A 26417-nucleotide genomic window follows, 5' to 3' on the forward strand; every position below is an offset into this window, starting at 1 on the left:
GACGGCACAGTTTGCTAGTACCGTAATGTGAGAAAGTCACATTGCACAAGATGCTTGTCGGGCTGAGTGAAAGGACGTGAATGTGTTTGTGTCAGTCAGGGCCTGTTGTCGTGAAGTGAGGGAGGGGCCGCAGGTGCTGTGGTATTTCTGTCACTATGGTAGAGAGCTGATCTAAGGCACCTGTAGACCATTTGATTGACGCTGCGGTCTCCACCCCAGCCCAGCGGCCTGCAGCAATGTGAGCGTCGTGTTCTATTAAGGACCCGACATTGATCTGGTAAAATAGCTTTGCGGTGATTGCGCAGGAGACACGCTTTAAGTCGGAGAGAGAGGAAGAGGGAAAAAACACACTGAGTGTTGGCTGTTGGGCATCTCATCCAAATGCTGCTCTTTGCAGTCTCATCAGCACTCTGAGAGGACACTCAATGGCTTCCGCTGCAACTCCATTTAGCCCTATTGATTTTGCAATCTTCCTCACACCTGCCTCTTTAGCTTTCCCCCCCTCTTTTCGTTGAGAGGAAAAGAATGATGGAGAGGGAGGGAGTGATGCCAAGTGAGAGGAGGGAAATACTTGATGGGCTTTATTCTGTACTATTTGTCATTTTTATTGCTCACTTACTAACTTTTTCTCTTTGTCTCTCCTTTTATAATCAGATGGATTAGATGTAAGAGTTTCAGAGTAAAGCCTTTTAGATTATTGTTGTTTAAAGGAATTAACTAAAAATGTAATTTTGTCATTTACGTTGTTCCAAATCTGTCTGCTGTTATTAGACTTTTTCAAAAAAAATTATACAGCTTTTTTCCATCCATAGTGTGTATCTTTTAAAGCTCCAAAAAAAAAGCACCATAGCAGTAGATGACTTGTGCACGTTAAGTTCTCACAATAGGTTTGTGTGAGGAACAGATCAAAATTTAAGATTATGTCATAATTTTTTCACCCTCACGTCATTCCAAACCTGTATGAAATGTTTTTCTTCTGTGGAACTCAAAAGAAGAAAATAAAAAAATAATAATAATAGTTCTCTGTATTGACCTGAGTTGGACAAACTTTTTACTATAAAAATCTAAAATCTAATTTGATTGAGGGCTGGTGGCTAAAAGTAAAATGTTGATTTATATCCAATTATATTAAAAAGCCTGGGAACAAACATTTTAAGCCTTTAAAATGTATATTTTTTTAATCAAATTTATTTAGTTTATTCTCTAAAAAAAAAAAAAAAAAATTTGTAAAACAAAAAGATACATCAAAAATTAAGAGATGATTCAATGGCATGATTGTGATATGGTATAGCAGGCAAAACCAAAGGTCACCCCTCCCCTCAGTGTCAGTGCACATAGTTCATCTGGTATTTTTGGACAGGCAAGACTTTTCCTATTAAAATGAGCAATGCACCCTGAACGGTTGCATTGAATTAGAGCAATAAAAATAAGCCCTCATTTTTTCCCCCACAATGGCCATTAAACAGAGACTTATGGAAGCCATCCATGAGTTCTCAGCAGATCTATGAAAACATTGTTTAAGACGCAAGGCGAATCATCTGTTAATGGCTCTTCAAACGCTGGCCTAAATCAATAGTCAAAGATTTGTTTGCATCGACACTTCTGCTCATTGATCGGAGGTGTGTGTGCATGTACCAAGGGTCTGTGCGTTGCCCAACTCGACCAATCAGTACGGGCGCAGAAAAGCCTGTGCATGCGTGTCATTTATCCCTGTCTCGCTCAGATCATCGACCCGCACTGCTGCGGCAGAAAATTACACCCCGTCCTGTCAATATGACATTCATTGTACGCTTATCTACTCACAATTACATGCACCACATCTGTGGCTTCCTTCGGCGATGCATTTAAGAACCTGTATTGTTTTGTGTTAGATGGATTGCGCTCCATGCATGACCGCTTACTTGCTTTAATGAATACATGAAGACTTATAATGAGATCTCACAGAGGAGAGCGTGCGGCTTATCGAATGCTGTAAAACTTAAACTATAGACAAACAGATGAGTCCCACTGGTGCTTAAAGCTAATTTAAATCTGGGGAGGAACTCGTGTTGTTTGATTTTCCAGGTGCCTACATAGATTTACAGCAAATACACCCAACTCTTGTCAGCTGCTTGTCAAGAATGTGTAAAAAAAGTGTATAATCACAATTGTTTTATTATAATGTCTGCATTGTTGCTTCCAAAGGCTGTAGGCAATTGACAGGATTTTGAAAGCTATTTTATGTTAAGTTCTGCTTTCGAATCATTGTCATTTGTTTGCCAAGTCCAGCCTGTTTGACAGTTCTTCCGATCATTTTAAACAGAAGCGAGACTTCCAAGTGTGGAAGATCACATTGATTGAAAGCCCAAAAATAAACAATCAGATACTTTTCAAATGCAAATGACGCTCAGAATGCTTTCTCAGACTTACAGTGAAGGATGCCATTCAGATGGGAACCAAAGTGAGGCATTTGTTCAATGAACATTAATCTTTGCATCATTAAAATATATTATATTATATTATTATATTATATTATATTATATTATATTATATTATATTATATTATATTATATTATATTATATTATATTATTTATATGGTCTTTTCTTTCTTTACTTATATGGCCACAAAAACACAATGGAGAGATAAATGAAACTCAAAATGTGAAATACTTTCCATTAGAATGTAAATGAATTGAAATGTCATTCACTCGTTTACATGTTCTCATTAGGCATATAAAGAATAGGGGAAGGAAAGCAGGAAGTCAGAAAAGTTGCAAAACTATTGTGTTTTGTATTCGCTCTAAGCCTGAATTTGTATTCTTTTTCTTTTCATGCCTTGCGTCTTGCCATAATCAAAGCCTATTGTGATGTACCTGAAGGCGGCTTTGCACTGTGAAATAATCATGAGCCTCTGAATAATGCATCTCTACAGCTCTGTTTCCACATTAGCTGAACAAATTTTGCTCATCTATCAGCGCCAGGCACCACCGCCTCTTCTTACGACCATGCACCCTTCCATAACTTTCACCAAAAGCTGGTCATGAGAGAGGTAGAGAGAGTGAGGGAGAGCGTAAAAATCACATCACCTGACTTTAATCTACACCATTTCTTCTTTTGCTTCTTTTTTATTTTTGACATTCCAAATATAGCAGCACCAAAATATTCACAGTCTGATGTGCTTTTTTGGGGTGGAGGGAGGTGCTCTTTCCGTTCTCTCTCCCTCCTACCATGTTTTGCTTCAAAGTAAATTTTGTTCTCCACTCCACCAGGAATACTTTGCCTAGAGCTCTGGAGACACAAAAAGAGAATACCAATTATCTTTTCGTAAGAACTATCTGATCGCAATTTCAGCGGCTTCTGATGCACATATGTTGAATCTTTGCACACATATGTTACGTTAAAGGGGTCATGATTTCAGAAATACAATTTTCCTTGAGCTTCTGACATATAAGAGATCATCATACTATAAGAATATCTTTACAATCGCTGGAGCTGTCAATCAAACAGTGCGAGTTTATCAGTGACTGAGTTCTGAACTCTCGCCAAAACTCCCATTATAATCAACGAATATCTTGTTTGCATTGTGTTTGCACTATTAGTTATGATGAAAGCATTCAAGCGAGTGCAGAAATCGAGCAATGAAGAGATCACTGCAATCATGCTCTCAACATGTCTGTGATCAGCTACAAAGCTCATCACTGCAATATTTCATGCCACGGTCTAAATATAATGCTACGGATCTAAATATAAAGCTATAATCAACAATTTTCAGGATCGATTAACCTTGACAGCTGTAATAGTAAAAATGTTGTAAAAGTTTACACTGAAGTCGCACAGCAGACTTCAAACAGAGCGTTCAAATCTAGGACTAAATCTAAAATCAGGTTAGAAAAAATGCCTCTTATTCTAAATTATGACAATTTTTTATGTAAAAATCATACTAATGTTATAAGTGCACCCCAGGAAACAGTATAAAACAATGCAGTTCATGACCCCATTAACTTGAAGGAGAACTGGTTGCTTTGCATTGTGATTGGCTGAGTGCTGCTGCATGTCCTCATCCAGGAACACGGCTGCTTCCCTGCATCTGAACCTCTTTTGGCCCACCTCGGTCCCAGTGCCATGCCAGTGTAATGGATTTGCATTAATAATGCAGGGGCGAGAGGGAAAAAAAAGTCATGCTGAAAGAGTGCGTGTACATGTTTGAGGGAAGATAGGGAGTGATAGATGTAGTGTGCATAGATTTGCGTATCGCTTTAGAGCGCACGACGGAGGAACCGGGGTTTGAATCGGCACACATGTGGATATGAAAGTGTGCATGTCTTGATGAACTGAAGCTGAACTTAGTTGCCCCCATCAGTCCCGGACTGAGTGGCTGGAGAGATTTGCTGCTCTATTCCTCTGATGACTTCCAGTGAGTTATTTTCCCAGCTTTCGCCCCCACACTTTCGATTACCCCCATCCATTCCCAGCCTCCTCCTTGCTCTATACTAGCCTTTCACTCTCTCTCTCTCTCTCTCTCTCTCTCACTCACTCTCTCTCCACTCAAAAGCATGTGGAGCACGTCAGATCTGGAGGTGTCAAACGAGCATCTTTGATAAAGCAGCCAGTGTCTGAGGTCAACAGCACCGTTTCTGGCATGCGGAAACAGCTCGGACAGAAACGCCACATCGAAAATAATAAGCTAACATGGCAGAGGGTTGGGAATTTTTTTTTTCTGTCCTTTAAAATGTCATGTGATGGTATCAGCAACAGGATTGTGTGTTTTATGCACATAAACACTCTTAGATATCTGTTTTTGTGTTGAAAAAAACTGAGCAGGAGAATGACATCAGCTCATCATCGCATTCTATATTCTATATAAGTGAAAACTGGAGTTTGAATTTGCGCTTTCATCAATGAACGAGCTTGAATTTTCCTTCAGAGACCCTTGTGTGTGTCTCTGTGTCCAACAGTGTTGCATTCTAAACAGGCATGCGCCTTTGAGACGGTCCCAGGCTCATTAGCTGAGTATTTTATTGTCTCATTACATTGTTTACGAGATGAAAAAACACACACAAGTGCGCACACAAACACACACATATGCACGCATTGTCACAGTGATGCACCGTGAAATATCAACTCGCTCAAAGTTTCTCCCTCACTCACTCCCCCTGGGGAAACGGAGACACACAGACCCCAGTGTTTCATTATTGACATACTAATGAGTTAGCAGCCGTGTGGCAAACTGCAGGGCTGCCGTTGCTCACCACTGTGTGGGGAGAATATCTGCTTTTTTATTAAACAGCCCAGTGGGAGACTCACTACTTTCACACCCACAGCGAGCAACCTAACCTGACTGCCTTTGGATGTCAACATGTTGAAATGTGCGTGCAAGTTAGATAAAATTGTTTTTCTTTAAAATCTCTCTAGTTACATAAAGCACAATATTAATGTGCTTTTTTAATGTTAATGTTAATAATGTATTTTTATTTTTACATGCACCATGTCAGTAACGCAATGAACATGCAATTTTATATTTGTGAGTCATTTGCTTCAATACAATTTTATTTAAGCAAATTACTTGCACATATACAATTGCATGTTCATATAGTATGTGTTACTGCGGTATTATAATACTGTGGTATTGCTGTTATTTGAATATGTACCATGATAATTCCATGGTATTCTTTGAGGTGCCATGTAATTTTTTCATTGTAAATGAAAGTCTCTCCCCTGCGAAGGCCTCCTTCCCTTCACTTTACCTCTGTACAGATAAAACGGTGTCGGGATAATTCCGGTTCATGTGGCTACGCGGAAGCGGTAAATAACTCTGTCAGACAAGTACTTTGTTGAGGGTTGGTTTGTAAAGGACTACACGCCTGCGCACATATATATTAAAACGCGCAGACCTATAAACTAAACATGTGATGCGCATGTGCACGCCGTCTGCATTTCCGCGGATTTTGAGGTTTGCGCAGAGATAACCTTTTTTTCAAAACTATTTTTTAAAGGGTTTGCTTTCTCGAGCCATCATGCAGGCACTGTTTTGTGCGGATGAGCGGGCCGGAGCGCGTTGACTGTTTTCTGTTATGTCGTGTAAGCGGCCCCTAAGTTAATAACTAATGATCTTTGCAACGGAAGTGAATCAATCAATCAAAACTTTAGCTGGACAATTACCTTCTTTCTAGAGCTGCTGTAAAGCCAAAAAACATTTCCTATTATCACTGTAAAGCTGCTTTAAAACAATCTATATTGTTAAAAGTGCTCTATAAATGAAGGTGACTTGACTAAATATATAGGGGGATCACTCAAATACATAAGTAACATGGTGACTATTACTATGACACTTGTCCAAGAAAGCAGTGTTTTGCACATTTCTCATGGTAATAATTAAAATAGAAAAATATGGTATTTTTTTTTTTTTTTACAAAACATAACAAAAAGTTGAATTGTGATTTGGACATGTACCATGGTATTCTTAGGAGTAACTTATTAATACCATGGCACATACATTTCAGTACCATGGTATGTTTACCAGTATAGTACTATTGCCGTCTAATATGTACTTTTTTATAATGTAATCTCTGAAGTACTATGATAAAACCATAGTATACACTTACAACACCATGAAGAAGTACCATGGTATTTTCATGGTATTTTGTAAATAGACCATGGCAGTACAATAGTGTTCTATATATAAAAATACTATGAATCATCAGTTTTTAGTACCGTCATATATATATATTAGTGCCATAGCATTACCATGCGATACTATCACTGTACCATGGTACCAACACAGTACCATATAATGATCATTCACCTACTGTACCATGGTATTACCATATTTTTTGGATGTGGTACCATGGCAATACCACAATTTTTGCACATTGATAATTCTGTAGCGTTCTTTGAATTACTTTGTACTAAATATCGTGAATATGAATATGGTAATAAAATGAATATGAAAAAAAAAATCCCTTCATCCTGCATGCTTATGTTTGTGTGCATGCTTGTATTAGTGTGTGAACCCTCATTACCATTGTCCAATTTCCACATATCTCTTACTGTAAAAACAATTTGCTCCTGCTCTGGGCTGCAGATAGATTAATTTACACAGCGTAGGCTCCAAATTGGGAAGCTTGGGAGAGGTCACTCTTTAGTTGACTTTTGTCCCCGGAGGGCACGGTCTAATTCCTGCTCTAATTACTCACTCTGTCAGCCTGTAATTTATAGTCACCTTCCAGAGTACCGCAGGCCCATCGCCACCTCTGTTAGCACGCCTGCCGCTGAACAAACAACACCCGCAAAAAACATCCACCGCTGCACACAGCAAGATGTGTCAGATTTCAGTCACAACACTTTCGCGTCTTAATCATGATCTAATGCCGCCACGCTGGCCGCCATATTTTCCGTGATCGACGTGTTTTGGGTAATTGGCTCATTAGGTCTGTGTTTGTGGTGCTTGGTTGTTTTCATTGTTTGAATTGTGACCTCTGCGTGAACTAAATTGACTTGATAAACAAGGTTTAAGAGTAGAATAGCAATCTTGCTCCAAACGACTTGATGAATTGACTGAGAAAGTCATAGAGTCCCAAAGAAAGACGTGTCTATCAGCTGTGGTGGAGTATCAGAAACTCTGACATGGTAGATCAGTTAATGGCATAAATGAACGCCCAAATACTGGGATGATGCCCTGGCACTTTTTGAGTGGGTTATGGATTTCCCGTTTCATGTGGAATATTTCCCATTTTCAGTTTCAGCTATGGGATGTAATATTTCCAACATTGCATTCTTCACTATGAAACGTGAACACATGTATGCATTTATGCACATCTTGCTATTACATTTTTTGATTGTACTCACAGATATAACCAAGCTACTTGTGTTGTTCTGCAATTATAATAAATTGAACTGGCTTATGCTTTTATATAATTTCTGGTTACATTTTCTAAAGAATATCAATGAAACCTTTTTTATTTATTTAAACTTTTTACTATTTTATTTATTTTTGTTTTATTGTTAAAGGTATACTTACGTAATAATTCATAACTATAAGTTTAACCCAAAGCAATTTAATTGGCATAATTGCTTGCCTTATCCAAAGTACTTACTGTAGTAGTAGTAGTAGTAGTAGTAGTAGTAGTAGTAGTAGTAGTAGTAGTATATAACATGGATATACTGGAAAATATTGTCAGTAGTAAACTAGTACAAGTGATTTGCTATTGTCCTCTCACTCTTTTTGTATGCGTGTATAGTGTGTATTTCAGGTGGCACTGGAGTGGAGGGGAAATTGAATTGTCACTTTTCATTGTGGCTTGGGTTTATATCTCATTTGAGGTTTGATTCTGACATGGGAAGTTGTCTCAAGTTGTGGTTAGGTGGCAAAAAGTAAAATATCATTAGAAGACTAGTATTTCTCTTGAAGTATTACTCTAGTTACCAGTGTTGAGAAGTAACTACTGTAATTAAAATGAGTAAAGCTACTAACTTAAGTGTTTAATAGTCTTAAGTTGCATGCGGTCAGCAATTTCGTTGATAAAAATATCCATTATCTATTGTCATCAATATATGAACCACTTCAGCACTTTCTGTTGGTCAACCCGGTGAATCCATGTGACCAACTTAAACCAATTACAAATTCTGCATGGGGAACTTTTTAGCACTCACACAGTTCCTGTTCGCCTGGATTCCTATTGAAATGATTCCAAAATTGCCCTCTGACAAGGCTATAATGTTTAAAGATAAAGTCAGTTAAAACAAATCAAACACAAAGCATTGTCCACTTTCTTTGTGTTTCTTTCTCTCTTACCCTTACTAAACGCTCTCTCCCTGCTGCGACTGAAGCCACATTCAGACCCTCCATCCACATATACGTCAGGAGACACTTACATAGCACAACCAATATCACGGCCCACTGCAGATCTTAAACCTGCTCTGCTGGATTAGTCTCCAATCTCTCTCGTATCATCTCGGCCAAAGAACTGTCATCTGTATGGTTGCAATCAGCAAATTGCAGTGTTTGTCTTCTACTTGTCACAGCCTATAGGCCACCGAGGCTAGACCTTCATTTGAAAGTGGGTGGTTAAAAGTGTCTCTTTCATTGACTTTCTCGGTTTAAAGGTGCAGCGTCTAATTTAATTCTATAGGGATGTCCCAATCAGGTATGAGCGTCTGGCTGAGCTCCATCTGTCGTGGTGAATAACGGCTGTAAGAGAGTATCATTGCACAGGTGTCTCGAATCTCTCCTTATGGTTCCAATGGAAGCATTCCTGGTGATGAGGAGGCAGGTGTGTGGATAACAGAGCCAAGCATGTGCTAGTTGGCACAGCAACAAACTTCCCTAATCAATTACCCAGAATGCCCTTAGCTGACTTGCATGAGGGCAATGGGAACAGCAGTACTGCTATCTGAAGATCTTTCCCCACCCGGCACTCTATGAGCTTTATCTCGGTCTACCGATTTGCAAACGTTTCTTACTAGTAATCAATAATGAGGTGTATATCTACACCACCAAAAAAGAGAGGAGAGAAAAAGCACTTCTTCACTTTTTATTTTTGCCATTCCATATATAGAACAAATCATCCCTCCCACAAGGCCATTTGAGGGAGCAGATGATGGAACAGATAAAGCAGAACCTAAAATTAGCCTAATCTGCTGTTCAATCACAGAAATAATTAAACCTTGAATTGCACCTCCCTGGTCAGCTCACAGTTAGAGTCCCTGGACTCCATGATTAAATGCCACCGCTGAAAAGTTTTTTTGCGGTAGCCATTTATTCTTTCAAAATTTCTCGGCCGCCTCTCTCGCTTTGAAGAAGGACATGGCGGCATTCCAGTATCTGTGAGAGAGCGTTATTATACACTGTGCGACTGTTAGTTAGAGGTAGACATAACAAAGGCGTGATAATATGTAATATATTACATCCTTGTGACAATATAGGTGTCTTGATATTTATTTTCCCTGAAATGAGTCTAGTTTTTCTGACTAGATGACATATGGAAACAAGAAATCAGGATGTGACATATTGAAGGGACATAATTTTCTTTGCTATGTGATATCAGGGGAGGGGATTTCTATAGAGCATTTTATTGGAAAAAATACTGGAAAGTACGGCCAGTGCTGGGTGATTCATTTATATACAGTGCTGCTTGAAAGTTTGTGAACCCCTTGCAGAATGTATGAATAATTTGAACAAAACAAGAGGGATCATACAAAATGCATGTTATTTTTTATTTAGTTCTGTCCTGAATAAGATATTTTACATAAAATATGTTTACATATAGTCCACAAGGCAAAAAAAAAAAAAATAGCTGAATGTATAAAAATGACCCCGTTCAAAAGTTTATGTACCCTTGATTCTTAATGTTTGTCATTACCTGAATGATCCACAATCCTTTTTTCTTTTCTTTTTTCTTTATGGTTGTTCTTGAGCCACTTGTTTGTCCCAAGCAGTGTGTGTGTGTGTGTGTGTATAGATGAAAATTATTTAAAGGGGTGGTAAAGTACGATTTCACTTTTCTAACTTTAGTTAGTAAGGTCGCTGTTTGAGTCATGTCATGTCATGTCATCTTCATTTATATAGCACTTTTAACAATGTAGATTGTTTCAAAGCTGCTTTACAGAGATAAACATATAATTTAAGGTAACAGATTGTTTTGGCTTTATAGCGGTTCTTGAATAATGTTATTTTCCAGCTAAAGTTAGTTTTGATTGATTCACTTCCGTTGAAAGGATAATTTGTTATTAAATTAGGGGCCGCTAAGACGACACCGTTCTCTCTACACAGACTTTAAACGCGAACCTGTGAGAAACGCTGATGGCGCTCACGTGCGCATCAAGAATTAATTCTATAGTTATGTGCGTTTGAATATATGTGCGCATGTTTGTAATTCTCTACAAACCAAGCCTAAACAAACTACTTGTCCTGCCTATAAATTTGATACAGAATTTTATTTTATTTTATCACTACGGGGTAGATACGCAAGTTTTCCACAATGCTTTATCTGTAGAGTGGTAAAGGGATCCTCTATAGGGAGAGGCTAGTTGGCACTTCAGCACTGCGTTGACATCGGGTCCAGGCGAAGGTCCTTCGTCAGATCTGGATACAGCCTGGATCCGGCAGACTGCGGGAAAACCTTGGGATAAACAAAGACTCTAAAATTAGCGTAGATGCCATTCTTCTTATGATGTAACGAGTACATCAGGATTTAAAGGGCATATTGCAGGTTTTTTTTTTTCAGAATTAATATATAACCTTGTGTGAAAATACCATATGAAGAGTAAATGCATGATTAAAAATTGTTTTGCCAGACATAAGGGCACAAATTTAGTAGAAAACGTGACAGTTTCCTCAACCGTGTTGAAAAAGCGCTTTTTTTTCACCATCGCGTCATATTACGTCACAACGGGGAGTCGTTTGCCGGGCTCTGCGTTCGCTCAGTGCAGAATAGGCTGGTATTATGTTGAAGCGGTCGTGATTCAGTGTGTTTTCGGTGGTTATTGTATTTCAATTAATAATTATCGTGATAAATGACTGTGAATTATGGCCTGTCAGGACATCGAGTCCACAGGTTTCCGAACAAGATAAAGGACGGTGCTATCTTCCGTGTTTGTGTGCGTTTTGTGCAGGGTAAGAGACGGGACTTCGCTTCTGCGTCTGCTTTTAGCGTTCACTATAGACTGCATGATTATAATCCCGGCGATATGATGAGTTAACGTTACGGCCAGAGGTGTAGTGGTAAAAAAAGAGGTGGGTAAACTATAAATTCTGGTGAACCACGACGTGGTCACCCGGTAAGGTGAATGAGAAGAGCCATAGCCTATGTCTCTGGAACCCCAGGTGAAAAGGAAATATATTTAAAGTGTGCTTATTTTGATATACTTAATGTATTTTAAGTGTATTGTATTAATTATGTATTAAATGTGTTATTTTGGAACAACTTCAAGTATACTAAATGTACTTTTATATGTATTTAAGTTCAATTTTAATGTAATAGTAATATATTTTAATATACTTAATTGTGTTAAAATGGAACTATTTTAAGTACATTTAGTGTAATTTAATAGCACTTCTTTAAATTGTATTTTTAATACATTTTAAATGTACTTTCGAAATACAACTTAAATATATTTTTAACATCATATAATGTGTTCCCAGTATATTTTAAATATAATATCAGGTTATTAATAATGTATTAGTAGAACACTATAAGACCCACTATTAGTATATTAAAAATATATTTTTGAACAAAACCATTCAGTATGAAAAAAATATATTTTAATGTATTAAAAATACAGTTAAAAATTATAATTCAGTTAAACACAGTAAAAACAATATTTGTATAAAACACACACAAACACTCTTTGAAAGATAGTAAACTTTAATGCACTACATTAGTACAGCAACATATGAAAATTAAACAAAATACATTAACATAAAATGCATTGATCTACAGAAGTATTAAACAGAACAAAAAAAAAAGAACTTAAAGGAATAAGTTCAACAAAGTCAAACAAAGTGAAATACAATAGCTGCAAACAGTCCTTCATCCTTCAAGCGAATTGAAATGATTGGTCTTGGAGTTTGCCTCATTGTTGCATTTTCTTCTGATCAGTGCTCGCACCTCAGACACTGTCGTGGTCGGAAACGGTTTGATCACAGTATCTATGAAAAGGGAAAAATATATATATATATTTTTTAAATATTAATGCAAAATTAACATCTGTTAAAAAAGTCACTGTTCCCTTTCGAAAGGGAACTTGCACTGCGTATCTAGGCGCCCCTTTTATACTTCTGGGTCACACTAATAGTGTCATAGGTTGTCGCCAAATTCGTTTGCCGTGATTTTATAGCTTTTTAGACACCGGTTCACATGGAGGCCATTCCCCAAAGCTCATTCCCTGCTCTCAGGGAACAGTCGTAACCACAATTTTTTAATATGGCATGTAATGCTTAGTTCATATTTTAACAGAAGACATTCAATATAAAATGTTAATATAATGCAAAAAAAGGAGTTAATAAAATATCTACATCAAATAGAACAAACATTAAGTCTTGCTGAACAACAGTGAGGTCTACATGTTATGACACTGTATCACAGCAAAAAAAAAAAAACAGACAAGTATAATAATTATAATGTATAACAAATGCTAATCTTTATTTTTAGCATTATCATTTGTTTTTAGTCAGCCCCCTTTGACTTCGAGAGCAAAACAAAGTGATGTACAGAAACACATACGTCATGACCGAATCACCATTCAATAGTCCGGATTCAAAAATCTCTATAACTGAGGTGATATGAGATTAAACCATACTTACTACTAGATACACCGATTACAATTTTATAGGCCGATTCCGATTTTTCACTGAGTTTGACCTGCCAATACCGATTTTAGCCGATTCCGATTAAATTTTCTTCTAAAATTATCATTTTTATCAAGCTCATATATTTCAGTTCAGTAATTTCACTTAAATGACAAATAGGTAATTTTCATTGCCATTTAAGATAAATGACTGAACTTAAATATTCAAGCTTGATAAAATTGATCATTCTAGAAGAAAATTTCAGATGGCACTTAGAGGCTTAAATTGCATCTGAACTCTTCATTTATTATTATAATTTTTTTTATTAAATAAAACACCATATACTTTTACCCAAACTGAATAATTAAAACAAGTTTAAATGGGTACATTTTCTACAAATATTTTTGTGTTCATTTTCTAGCCTACTCCAGTTCTTGTTAAACACACTAGACATGCACAATCTGTGCATTTTGGGCATTTTTTGTGTGAAATCATATTTATTTTGTCCATCAAAAGCGTGTTTTCACTTTAACGCACTCCTGCTCCGCGTATTTTTCAGGCGTGAATGTCAATCAATGAGAGCATTCACACACAAAAAATAAAACCCGCTGCTCCCGCTTGCGGTGTGAAACGGCCGTAATTCACGAGGTTTACTACATGTGCGGTCCGTGTGCATGTCTGATTGCTGATGTTGTGCGATGTTAATCATATGGCGCCCGAGGTCATGGCCGATCACGTGAAAATCTGCCAATTTCGGTCACCAGCCGATCAATCGGTGCATCACTACTTACTACTCTCTTCTTCGCTTGTCTCTGCACTCAGTTTTTCTTCTATAGCAGCTAGTCTGAAAAACAACAAATAAAAAAAAAAGAGATTTATAAATATATATATACATACATACACAAATATATAAGGCAGGCAAATTATGAAGAATGATTTGTTTTGTTTTTAAGAATGACAGTATGCTGAGTACAATGTACTTGGTGGGTAATATAATCAAAACCCTTCACAGACTCGGCAGTTTAGATACGCTCTCTTATAAGCATCCCTTTTAACAATTTAATCTTTGTACTTATTTGTAATTAGAAATATATATTAGAAAGTAATCAAAAAGGAAATAAGGTTGTCAAGCTTGAACAAATATAAACACCAATCAACACACACTACCATAATTGGCTGGTCAGCTCAAGACAAAGGTAGCTATATTCATAACATGTTTTTTCAAACTTTTTAAAGATAATTTACATCATAACAAGGAAGCCAAATTCTTCAGGAAATCAGAAATAAATACATAGCTTCAGCAAATAAAAATTATAATATAGCTGCAAGCAGCAATCACCGGGGCCAAGCGCAAGCAAGACGACAAGACATGCCAAAGTGGCTGGGAGTGTGAGACCCACTGCAGCAAGGAGCAATTAAAGACATTTGAAGATGAATTTTGGCAAAATGGTTGAAAAATCACATACAATAACTAAAAATATGATTATCACTTTCGACCAATAGGTGGCGCAGTTACGAAACTGATGTGATGTGGTCAGAGTGAAGTGACAATGACACATACAAAGTTTGGTGTCAATATGTCAAGGCATTGCAGATATAAAGCCTGAATAGTCATTTTGGCATCATGCCTCAACTTTGCCACTGCGGTATACGAAAACGGTTTTGTCTATCGACACGAAATCCATAACTTTTACTCGACACAGTCTGGAGATGACACGATCCGATTTTGGTGAAAATCGGACGTTCGGTCTAGGAGGGGTTCGAAAAAGTAGGTTTTAAAAGAAAATAAAGATGGCGGACAGGAACTTTGATTGACTATGGCAAAATTGGTATCTATGTTTTCAGCATAACCCAAGGAATCTATTGAGATCAGTGTCATTACTATAGGCAAATTTATTCAAAAGTTATTAGCATTTTTGGAAATTTCATTATAACTTTTGACCAAAAGGTAGCGCTGTCTCATACATTTTTGAGTACTTTTAGGGCGTTGTACTGATGACCCATACTGAGTTTCGTAACGATACGTTCATGCGTTCATAAAATACAGCATTTTAGCACATAATTCAAAATGGCCGACAGCCAAAATGGCCGATATGGGAAAATTGGATATCAGTCGACTCAGCACGATGCCCTGAATCTAACGAGACCACTTTTGTGATTTTTGGACAAACCGTTCAGAAGTTATAAGCAAAAATATAAATTCTTCATATCTCCGGACCAGTAGGTGGCGCTGCGCCGAAACGCAGCATGTAGCCTCAGGTCATGCTTGTGATGACATGTACCAAATTTGGTCTGAATCCGATAAAGCGTTGTGGAGATACGGCCTTACGTCTGTTTTTGCAAGCGCTACGTAAAATTTATTTGCGCGGTATTCGAGAACGGTAATTCGAATCAACTTGAATTCCATAACTTTTTGTCGTCATGGTCTGGAGTTGATCTGGTTCAATTTTCGTGAAATTCGGAGCAACGGCCTAGGAGGAGTTCGAAAAAGTAGGTTTTTTGGAAAATTCAAAATGGCGGGAAAACTATTATGACGGAAAATGACGTCATAGGGTGCAGTCGAATCGTCATGAGCTCAGGAATCAGAGGAAAAAAGAATTTTGTTTCTAGCCCTTGTGGTTCAAAAGTTATTAGCATAAACATGAGTGAAACTTTGGACAGCTGGTGGCGCTAGAGGGAATGAGTTGGAGACTCCAAATTTGCTATGGTGATAGTTCAGGCTGTCCTCTATCACTGTGCCAATTTGTATAAGTTTCCCGCAAACGGTTCTATAGGCTGCCATAGACGCCCAGTCGGAAGAAAAAAAAGAAAAAATATAGCTGCAAGCAGCAATCACCGGGGCCAAGCGCAAGCAAGACGACAAGACATGCCAAAGTGGCTGGGAGTGTGAGACCCACTGCAGCAAGGAGCAATTAAAGACATTTCAAGATGAATTTTGGCAAAATGGTTGAAAAATCACATACAATAACTAAAAATATGATTATCACTTTCGACCAATAGGTGGCGCAGTTACGAAACTGATGTGATGTGGTCAGAGTGAAGTGACAATGACACATACAAAGTTTGGTGTCAATATGTCAAGGCATTGCAGATATAAAGCCTGAATAGTCATTTTGGCATCATGCCTCAACTTTGCCACTGCGGTATACGAAAACGGTTTTGTCTATCGACACGAAATCCATAACTTTTACTCGGCACAGTCTGGAGATGACACGATCCGATTTTGGTGAAAATCGGACGTTCGGTCTAGGAGGAGTTCGACAAAGTAGGTTTTGACTGAAAATCAAGATGGCGGACAGGAAGTTCGGCCAAATATGGCAAACTTGGTATCTATGTTCTCAGCGTGACCCAGCGAATCTATTGAGACCAGTGGCATTTCAATAGGCAGATGTATTCAAAGGTTATTAGCCTTTTTGGAAATGTTGTTATAACTTTTGACCACAAGGTGGCGCTGTTTCGAAACTTCTCACGCTCCTTCAGGGCATCGTGCTGATGACCCATACCATGTTTCGTAACAATCCATTCATGCGTTCTTAAAATACAGCATTTTAGCACAAAATTCAAAATGGCCGACAGCCAAAATGGCCGACATGGTAAAATTGGATATCAGTCGACTCAGCATGTTGGCCTGAATCTAACGAGACCAATTTGATGATTTTTGGGCAAACTGTTCAGAAGTTATAAGCAAAAATAGCCATTTTTCATATCTCCGGACCAGTAGGTGGCGCTGCGCCGAAACGCAGCATGTAGCCTCAAGTCATGCTTGTGATGACATGTGGCAAATTTGGTCTGAATCCAACAAAGCGTTGCGGAGATACAGCCTTACGTCTGTTTTCGCAAGCGCTACGTAAAATTTGTTTGTGGGTTTTTTCGAAAATTGCTAAGCGAATCAACTTGAATTCCATAACTTTTTGTCGGCATGGTCTGTAGATGATCTGATTCAATTTTCATGGAAATTGGAGCAACGGCCTAGGAGGAGTTCGAAAAAGTAGCTTTTTCGGAAAATTCAAAATGGCGGAAAACTTTTCATGGCGCAAAATGACGTCATTGGGTGCAATCGAATCGTCACGAGGTCAGGAATCAGAGGAAAAAAGAATTTTGTTTCTAGCCCTTGTGGTTCAAAAGTTATTAGAATAAACATGAGTGAAACTTTGGACAGTTGGTGGCGCTAGAGGGAATGACTTAGACACACCAAAATTGGTGTATTTAATGTTGGGACTGTCCTCTATCCGAATGTCAAACCATTACAACTTTCCCGCGATCGGTTCTATGGGCTGCCATAGACTCCCAGAGCGGAAGAAGAAGAAGAATTATTTTTGGTACGGGAACAGATACAATAGGTGCCCGCACCTTCAGTGCTTGGCCCCTAATAATAAGGGAACCTTTTTGCCATTTATAGCGCCACCTATGGTCCGATCTGCATGAAACTCGGCACGCTTGTTCACCATGTCATGACACATATGCTCAGCGATTTTCGTGATGTTCTGAGTTTTTGTTTAGGATTTATAGGCTTTTGACTGTATTTTGCCCCGCCCATTTTCCAAATGACCCTGTTATAGCCAACCAAATGCAAAAATTCTACTTTTTTTTCAAAAACTATTGATCGAGAGAGTCCAGAGAAATGTCCTAGACTGGTTTGGCTCCGGTCGGGCGAAAAACCAGGGACTAGTTCGCAAAAGTAGGTTTTGGACAAAATTCGACATAGCAGAATTTTTTTCTGGCCTAAATCGAAATCGGAGATGGCCATTTTGTCCGCCTTGAGCCAAGGATTCCAACGATTTGGGGCACTTGATCCTGGGACAAACGGTCTAAGAGCTATGATCAATTTTGAACTTTTGGTTGCTGTAGCGCCACCTATGGGCCATTCGGGGTCATACTCTGATAGGTTGTCCCCAAATTGAGGCCTACCATCTGGCCAGGTTTCACGTCTCTAGGCCTTACGGTTTGGCCTGCACGATGCGTTTTACGAATCCTTAATTACAATAGGGTTTCAGCATTTCATGCTTGAACCCCTAATAAGATTGAAGGCTTTTTGCCAGTTACAGCGCCACCTATGGTCCGATCTCCATGAAACTCTGCATGCTTCCTCACCATGTTCTGACACATATGCTCATCAATTTTGGTGAAGTTCTGAATTTTCATATGGGATTTATAGGCTTTTTAGTGTATTTTGCCACGCCCCTTTTCTAAATGACCCTGTTACAGCCACCCAAATGCAAAAGTTCAACTTTTTTTTCGATATTTATTGATCTAGAGAGTCCAGAGAAATGTCCTAGACTGGTTTGGTTCCGATCTGGTGAAAAACCTAGGACTAGTTTGCAAAAGTAGGTTTCGGACAAAATTCGACATAGCAGAAAATTTTTCTGGCCTAAATCGAAATTGGAGATAGCCATTTTGTCCGCCTTGAGCCAGGGATCACAGTGGTGTGAGACACTTGAGTCTAGGACAAACGGACTCTAGGAGTTATGGGCGATGTAGTACTTTTGCACTAAATCTGTAGCTGTAGCACAACGTAAAATTTGTTTGCGCGGTATTTGAGAACGGTTTGACGAATCAACACGAATTCCATAACTTTTTGTCGGTACAGTGTGGAGATGATACGATTCGATTTTGGTGAAAATCGGACAAACGGTCTAGGAGGAGTTCGACAAAGTAGGTTTTGACTGAAAATCAAGATGGCGGACAGGAAGTTCGGCCAAATATGGCAAACTTGGTATCTATGTTCTCAGCGTGACCCAGCGAATCTATTGAGACCAGTGGCATTTCAATAGGCAGATGTCTTCAAAGGTTATTAGCCTTTTTGGAAATGTTGTTATAACTTTTGACCACAAGGTGGCGCTGTTTCGAAACTTCTCACGCTCCTTCAGGGCATCGTGCTGATGACCCATACCATGTTTCGTAACAATCCATTCATGCGTTCTTAAAATACAGCATTTTAGCACAAAATTCAAAATGGCCGACAGCCAAAATGGCCGACATGGTAAAATTGGATATCAGTCGACTCAGCATGTTGGCCTGAATCTAACGAGACCAATTTGATGATTTTTGGGCAAACTGTTCAGAAGTTATAAGCAAAAATAGCCATTTTTCATATCTCCGGACCAGTAGGTGGCGCTGCGCCGAAACGCAGCATGTAGCCTCAAGTCATGCTTGTGATGACATGTGGCAAATTTGGTCTGAATCCAACAAAGCGTTGCGGAGATACAGCCTTACGTCTGTTTTCGCAAGCGCTACGTAAAATTTGTTTGTGGGTTTTTTCGAAAATTGCTAAGCGAATCAACTTGAATTCCATAACTTTTTGTCGGCATGGTCTGTAGATGATCTGATTCAATTTTCATGGAAATTGGAGCAACGGCCTAGGAGGAGTTCGAAAAAGTAGCTTTTTCGGAAAATTCAAAATGGCGGAAAACTTTTCATGGCGCAAAATGACGTCATTGGGTGCAATCGAATCGTCACGAGGTCAGGAATCAGAGGAAAAAAGAATTTTGTTTCTAGCCCTTGTGGTTCAAAAGTTATTAGAATAAACATGAGTGAAACTTTGGACAGTTGGTGGCGCTAGAGGGAATGACTTAGACACACCAAAATTGGTGTATTTAATGTTGGGACTGTCCTCTATCCGAATGTCAAACCATTACAACTTTCCCGCGATCGGTTCTATGGGCTGCCATAGACTCCCAGAGCGGAAGAAGAAGAAGAATTATTTTTGGTACGGGAACAGATACAATAGGTGCCCGCACCTTCAGTGCTTGGCCCCTAATAATAAGGGAACCTTTTTGCCATTTATAGCGCCACCTATGGTCCGATCTGCATGAAACTCGGCACGCTTGTTCACCATGTCATGACACATATGCTCAGCGATTTTCGTGATGTTCTGAGTTTTTGTTTAGGATTTATAGGCTTTTGACTGTATTTTGCCCCGCCCATTTTCCAAATGACCCTGTTATAGCCAACCAAATGCAAAAATTCTACTTTTTTTTCAAAAACTATTGATCGAGAGAGTCCAGAGAAATGTCCTAGACTGGTTTGGCTCCGGTCGGGCGAAAAACCAGGGACTAGTTCGCAAAAGTAGGTTTTGGACAAAATTCGACATAGCAGAATTTTTTTCTGGCCTAAATCGAAATCGGAGATGGCCATTTTGTCCGCCTTGAGCCAAGGATTCCAAAGATTTGGGGCACTTGATCCTGGGACAAACGGTCTAAGAGCTATGATCAATTTTGAACTTTTGGTTGCTGTAGCGCCACCTATGGGCCATTCGGGGTCATACTCTGATAGGTTGTCCCCAAATTGAGGCCTACCATCTGGCCAGGTTTCACGTCTCTAGGCCTTACGGTTTGGCCTGCACGATGCGTTTTACGAATCCTTAATTACAATAGGGTTTCAGCATTTCATGCTTGAACCCCTAATAAGATTGAAGGCTTTTTGCCAGTTACAGCGCCACCTATGGTCCGATCTCCATGAAACTCTGCATGCTTCCTCACCATGTTCTGACACATATGCTCATCAATTTTGGTGAAGTTCTGAATTTTCATATGGGATTTATAGGCTTTTTAGTGTATTTTGCCACGCCCCTTTTCTAAATGACCCTGTTACAGCCACCCAAATGCAAAAGTTCAACTTTTTTTTCGATATTTATTGATCTAGAGAGTCCAGAGAAATGTCCTAGACTGGTTTGGTTCCGATCTGGTGAAAAACCTAGGACTAGTTTGCAAAAGTAGGTTTCGGACAAAATTCGACATAGCAGAAAATTTTTCTGGCCTAAATCGAAATTGGAGATAGCCATTTTGTCCGCCTTGAGCCAGGGATCACAGTGGTGTGAGACACTTGAGTCTAGGACAAACGGACTCTAGGAGTTATGGGCGATGTAGTACTTTTGCACTAAATCTGTAGCTGTAGCACAACGTAAAATTTGTTTGCGCGGTATTTGAGAACGGTTTGACGAATCAACACGAATTCCATAACTTTTTGTCGGTACAGTGTGGAGATGATACGATTCGATTTTGGTGAAAATCGGACAAACGGTCTAGGAGGAGTTCGACAAAGTAGGTTTTGACTGAAAATCAAGATGGCGGACAGGAAGTTCGGCCAAATATGGCAAACTTGGTATCTATGTTCTCAGCGTGACCCAGCGAATCTATTGAGACCAGTGGCATTTCAATAGGCAGATGTCTTCAAAGGTTATTAGCCTTTTTGGAAATGTTGTTATAACTTTTGACCACAAGGTGGCGCTGTTTCGAAACTTCTCACGCTCCTTCAGGGCATCGTGCTGATGACCCATACCATGTTTCGTAACAATCCATTCATGCGTTCTTAAAATACAGCATTTTAGCACAAAATTCAAAATGGCCGACAGCCAAAATGGCCGACATGGTAAAATTGGATATCAGTCGACTCAGCATGTTGGCCTGAATCTAACGAGACCAATTTGATGATTTTTGGGCAAACTGTTCAGAAGTTATAAGCAAAAATAGCCATTTTTCATATCTCCGGACCAGTAGGTGGCGCTGCGCCGAAACGCAGCATGTAGCCTCAAGTCATGCTTGTGATGACATGTGGCAAATTTGGTCTGAATCCAACAAAGCGTTGCGGAGATACAGCCTTACGTCTGTTTTCGCAAGCGCTACGTAAAATTTGTTTGTGGGTTTTTTCGAAAATTGCTAAGCGAATCAACTTGAATTCCATAACTTTTTGTCGGCATGGTCTGTAGATGATCTGATTCAATTTTCATGGAAATTGGAGCAACGGCCTAGGAGGAGTTCGAAAAAGTAGCTTTTTCGGAAAATTCAAAATGGCGGAAAACTTTTCATGGCGCAAAATGACGTCATTGGGTGCAATCGAATCGTCACGAGGTCAGGAATCAGAGGAAAAAAGAATTTTGTTTCTAGCCCTTGTGGTTCAAAAGTTATTAGAATAAACATGAGTGAAACTTTGGACAGTTGGTGGCGCTAGAGGGAATGACTTAGACACACCAAAATTGGTGTATTTAATGTTGGGACTGTCCTCTATCCGAATGTCAAACCATTACAACTTTCCCGCGATCGGTTCTATGGGCTGCCATAGACTCCCAGAGCGGAAGAAGAAGAAGAATTATTTTTGGTACGGGAACAGATACAATAGGTGCCCGCACCTTCAGTGCTTGGCCCCTAATAATAAGGGAACCTTTTTGCCATTTATAGCGCCACCTATGGTCCGATCTGCATGAAACTCGGCACGCTTGTTCACCATGTCATGACACATATGCTCAGCGATTTTCGTGATGTTCTGAGTTTTTGTTTAGGATTTATAGGCTTTTGACTGTATTTTGCCCCGCCCATTTTCCAAATGACCCTGTTATAGCCAACCAAATGCAAAAATTCTACTTTTTTTTCAAAAACTATTGATCGAGAGAGTCCAGAGAAATGTCCTAGACTGGTTTGGCTCCGGTCGGGCGAAAAACCAGGGACTAGTTCGCAAAAGTAGGTTTTGGACAAAATTCGACATAGCAGAATTTTTTTCTGGCCTAAATCGAAATCGGAGATGGCCATTTTGTCCGCCTTGAGCCAAGGATTCCAACGATTTGGGGCACTTGATCCTGGGACAAACGGTCTAAGAGCTATGATCAATTTTGAACTTTTGGTTGCTGTAGCGCCACCTATGGGCCATTCGGGGTCATACTCTGATAGGTTGTCCCCAAATTGAGGCCTACCATCTGGCCAGGTTTCACGTCTCTAGGCCTTACGGTTTGGCCTGCACGATGCGTTTTACGAATCCTTAATTACAATAGGGTTTCAGCATTTCATGCTTGAACCCCTAATAAGATTGAAGGCTTTTTGCCAGTTACAGCGCCACCTATGGTCCGATCTCCATGAAACTCTGCATGCTTCCTCACCATGTTCTGACACATATGCTCATCAATTTTGGTGAAGTTCTGAATTTTCATATGGGATTTATAGGCTTTTTAGTGTATTTTGCCACGCCCCTTTTCTAAATGACCCTGTTACAGCCACCCAAATGCAAAAGTTCAACTTTTTTTTCGATATTTATTGATCTAGAGAGTCCAGAGAAATGTCCTAGACTGGTTTGGTTCCGATCTGGTGAAAAACCTAGGACTAGTTTGCAAAAGTAGGTTTCGGACAAAATTCGACATAGCAGAAAATTTTTCTGGCCTAAATCGAAATTGGAGATAGCCATTTTGTCCGCCTTGAGCCAGGGATCACAGTGGTGTGAGACACTTGAGTCTAGGACAAACGGACTCTAGGAGTTATGGGCGATGTAGTACTTTTGCACTAAATCTGTAGCTGTAGCACAACGTAAAATTTGTTTGCGCGGTATTTGAGAACGGTTTGACGAATCAACACGAATTCCATAACTTTTTGTCGGTACAGTGTGGAGATGATACGATTCGATTTTGGTGAAAATCGGACAAACGGTCTAGGAGGAGTTCGACAAAGTAGGTTTTGACTGAAAATCAAGATGGCGGACAGGAAGTTCGGCCAAATATGGCAAACTTGGTATCTATGTTCTCAGCGTGACCCAGCGAATCTATTGAGACCAGTGGCATTTCAATAGGCAGATGTCTTCAAAGGTTATTAGCCTTTTTGGAAATGTTGTTATAACTTTTGACCACAAGGTGGCGCTGTTTCGAAACTTCTCACGCTCCTTCAGGGCATCGTGCTGATGACCCATACCATGTTTCGTAACAATCCATTCATGCGTTCTTAAAATACAGCATTTTAGCACAAAATTCAAAATGGCCGACAGCCAAAATGGCCGACATGGTAAAATTGGATATCAGTCGACTCAGCATGTTGGCCTGAATCTAACGAGACCAATTTGATGATTTTTGGGCAAACTGTTCAGAAGTTATAAGCAAAAATAGCCATTTTTCATATCTCCGGACCAGTAGGTGGCGCTGCGCCGAAACGCAGCATGTAGCCTCAAGTCATGCTTGTGATGACATGTGGCAAATTTGGTCTGAATCCAACAAAGCGTTGCGGAGATACAGCCTTACGTCTGTTTTCGCAAGCGCTACGTAAAATTTGTTTGTGGGTTTTTTCGAAAATTGCTAAGCGAATCAACTTGAATTCCATAACTTTTTGTCGGCATGGTCTGTAGATGATCTGATTCAATTTTCATGGAAATTGGAGCAACGGCCTAGGAGGAGTTCGAAAAAGTAGCTTTTTCGGAAAATTCAAAATGGCGGAAAACTTTTCATGGCGCAAAATGACGTCATTGGGTGCAATCGAATCGTCACGAGGTCAGGAATCAGAGGAAAAAAGAATTTTGTTTCTAGCCCTTGTGGTTCAAAAGTTATTAGAATAAACATGAGTGAAACTTTGGACAGTTGGTGGCGCTAGAGGGAATGACTTAGACACACCAAAATTGGTGTATTTAATGTTGGGACTGTCCTCTATCCGAATGTCAAACCATTACAACTTTCCCGCGATCGGTTCTATGGGCTGCCATAGACTCCCAGAGCGGAAGAAGAAGAAGAATTATTTTTGGTACGGGAACAGATACAATAGGTGCCCGCACCTTCAGTGCTTGGCCCCTAAAAAGAAAAAAAAGAAGAAGAATAAGAACGGGAACAGATACAATAGGTGCCCGCACCTTCAGTGCTTGGCCCCTAATTAATATAATGATGTACATATTATAATAACTAATTAATTTTTTTGAAGATGCATTGGACAATGTTTTATAGTTGTTTTAAGACTTTAAACAGATTCAGATTTAAGATTTTAAACAGATTTATCAAAGACTTTAGACTTTGACAGTGCAGAAGTTGCTAGAATTCAGTGTCAGCATCATGTTACAGCGGTTAAAGTCAGTATCCCACGTGCAAGTCATATTAGCAAATGCATAGCAGACCTTTCCACCTAGGAAAACAACTAAACAGTGAGATAGTTATTTATACAAACAGCAACTAAAACTTACCAGTAACTTCTGAGGCAGTATCTTCATCTCTTCGAGTCTGCTTCGACTTTGACTTGAAAATCTTGGCTCTGATTGGGCAAATTGAATGTAAGTTAGCTGAACTGAAAAAGACGTGATGTTACACTTTGTGCCAAAAATACGAAATGGTGTCATGATCACTCACCCTCAAGTAGTTCCAAACCATTTAAGACTTTCGTTAATCTTCGATAGAAAAACTGTCATGATTCATATCCCTCCGATGAACGATTCACCAGATCTGTTCACGTTTCAAAAAGTGAATCGCAAAAAACATCACCCAATCCATATTAATCGCGTGGTTTCCTCCAAGTCCTCTAAAGAAACACGATCGCTATAAATATTTTAACAGTTTAAATTTAAACGTCTAAACCTAATCACATTCAAGGACCGCATGCACAGCAACTGAAGCTCCGAGTGAGATGCTAGCGCATTATCATAAGAACCAATCACAGCCGTTCAACGTCTCTGGAACCAATCAGGACTAGTCACGTGTGTTATGCGCATTGTTCAAATTTAAACAAGAACAACACTTTTTTGGAAATTAACATTTCTTTGGAAAATGTATCTATGATGCATTTAAAAAAATATGATGCTGAAATTATTGTGGGAATTTCAGTAGTACAAAATATCATGTAATAGACAACAGCCTTAAGTAGCCTTTTACAACAAACAAGTAAAAGTGAAAAAATAATAATTTTAAGCTTATTGCAATGCTAATAATAGTTGACAAATGTTTCTAATACATTATAAGTTGGTATATTGTAAATGTATTTTTTTTTTTATATTAAAATGATAAAAACATAAATAATTAAACTATATTGCAGTAGGCCTAAGTGTTTATAAAGTACATACATTTTAAACACACTAAAAGCTTAATCATTTTGCTGTTCTTACACAAAGTACACATAAAATGTAGGCTACTTTAAAAGTAAGAGCAACATATGCATGTTTTCTTTAAATACACTAAAACTTCACTAAAAGTATGGTTGCATTTAGCATGTTTCTTAAAAGTGTAACTAAGCATATATTTATTACCAAATACTTCTAGTACACTTTTAAGAAATATATTTAAAGTATGCTTGTAATTAGCATATTTATTAAAAGTATAATTAAATATATATTTATTACCAAATACTTCTAGTACACTTTTAAGAAATATATTTAAAGTATGCTTGTAATTAGCATATTTATTAAAAGTATAATTAAATATATATTTATTACCAA

At 38.8% G+C, this 26417-nt stretch overlaps 1 protein-coding gene and 1 long non-coding RNA gene across 2 annotated transcripts in view; one reads left to right on the forward strand and one right to left on the reverse strand.

Moving 5' to 3' along the window:
* The window catches only part of clstn2a (calsyntenin 2a), a 222012-nt gene that overhangs the window by 162268 nt on the left and 33327 nt on the right, over positions 1-26417 (forward strand). The window lies entirely within an intron of this gene.
* Positions 12506-25315, reverse strand: LOC306999471. Its single transcript, XR_013797861.1, has 3 exons — positions 25176-25315; positions 14057-14109; positions 12506-12626 (listed from the first exon to the last, which is right to left on the reverse strand). It is a non-coding gene; the product is annotated as an uncharacterized lncRNA (long non-coding RNA).

The sequence above is a fragment of the Phoxinus phoxinus genome, assembly GCF_949152265.1.
Source record: "Phoxinus phoxinus genome assembly, chromosome: 5".
In the NCBI taxonomy this organism is placed as follows: Eukaryota; Metazoa; Chordata; class Actinopteri; order Cypriniformes; family Leuciscidae; genus Phoxinus; species Phoxinus phoxinus.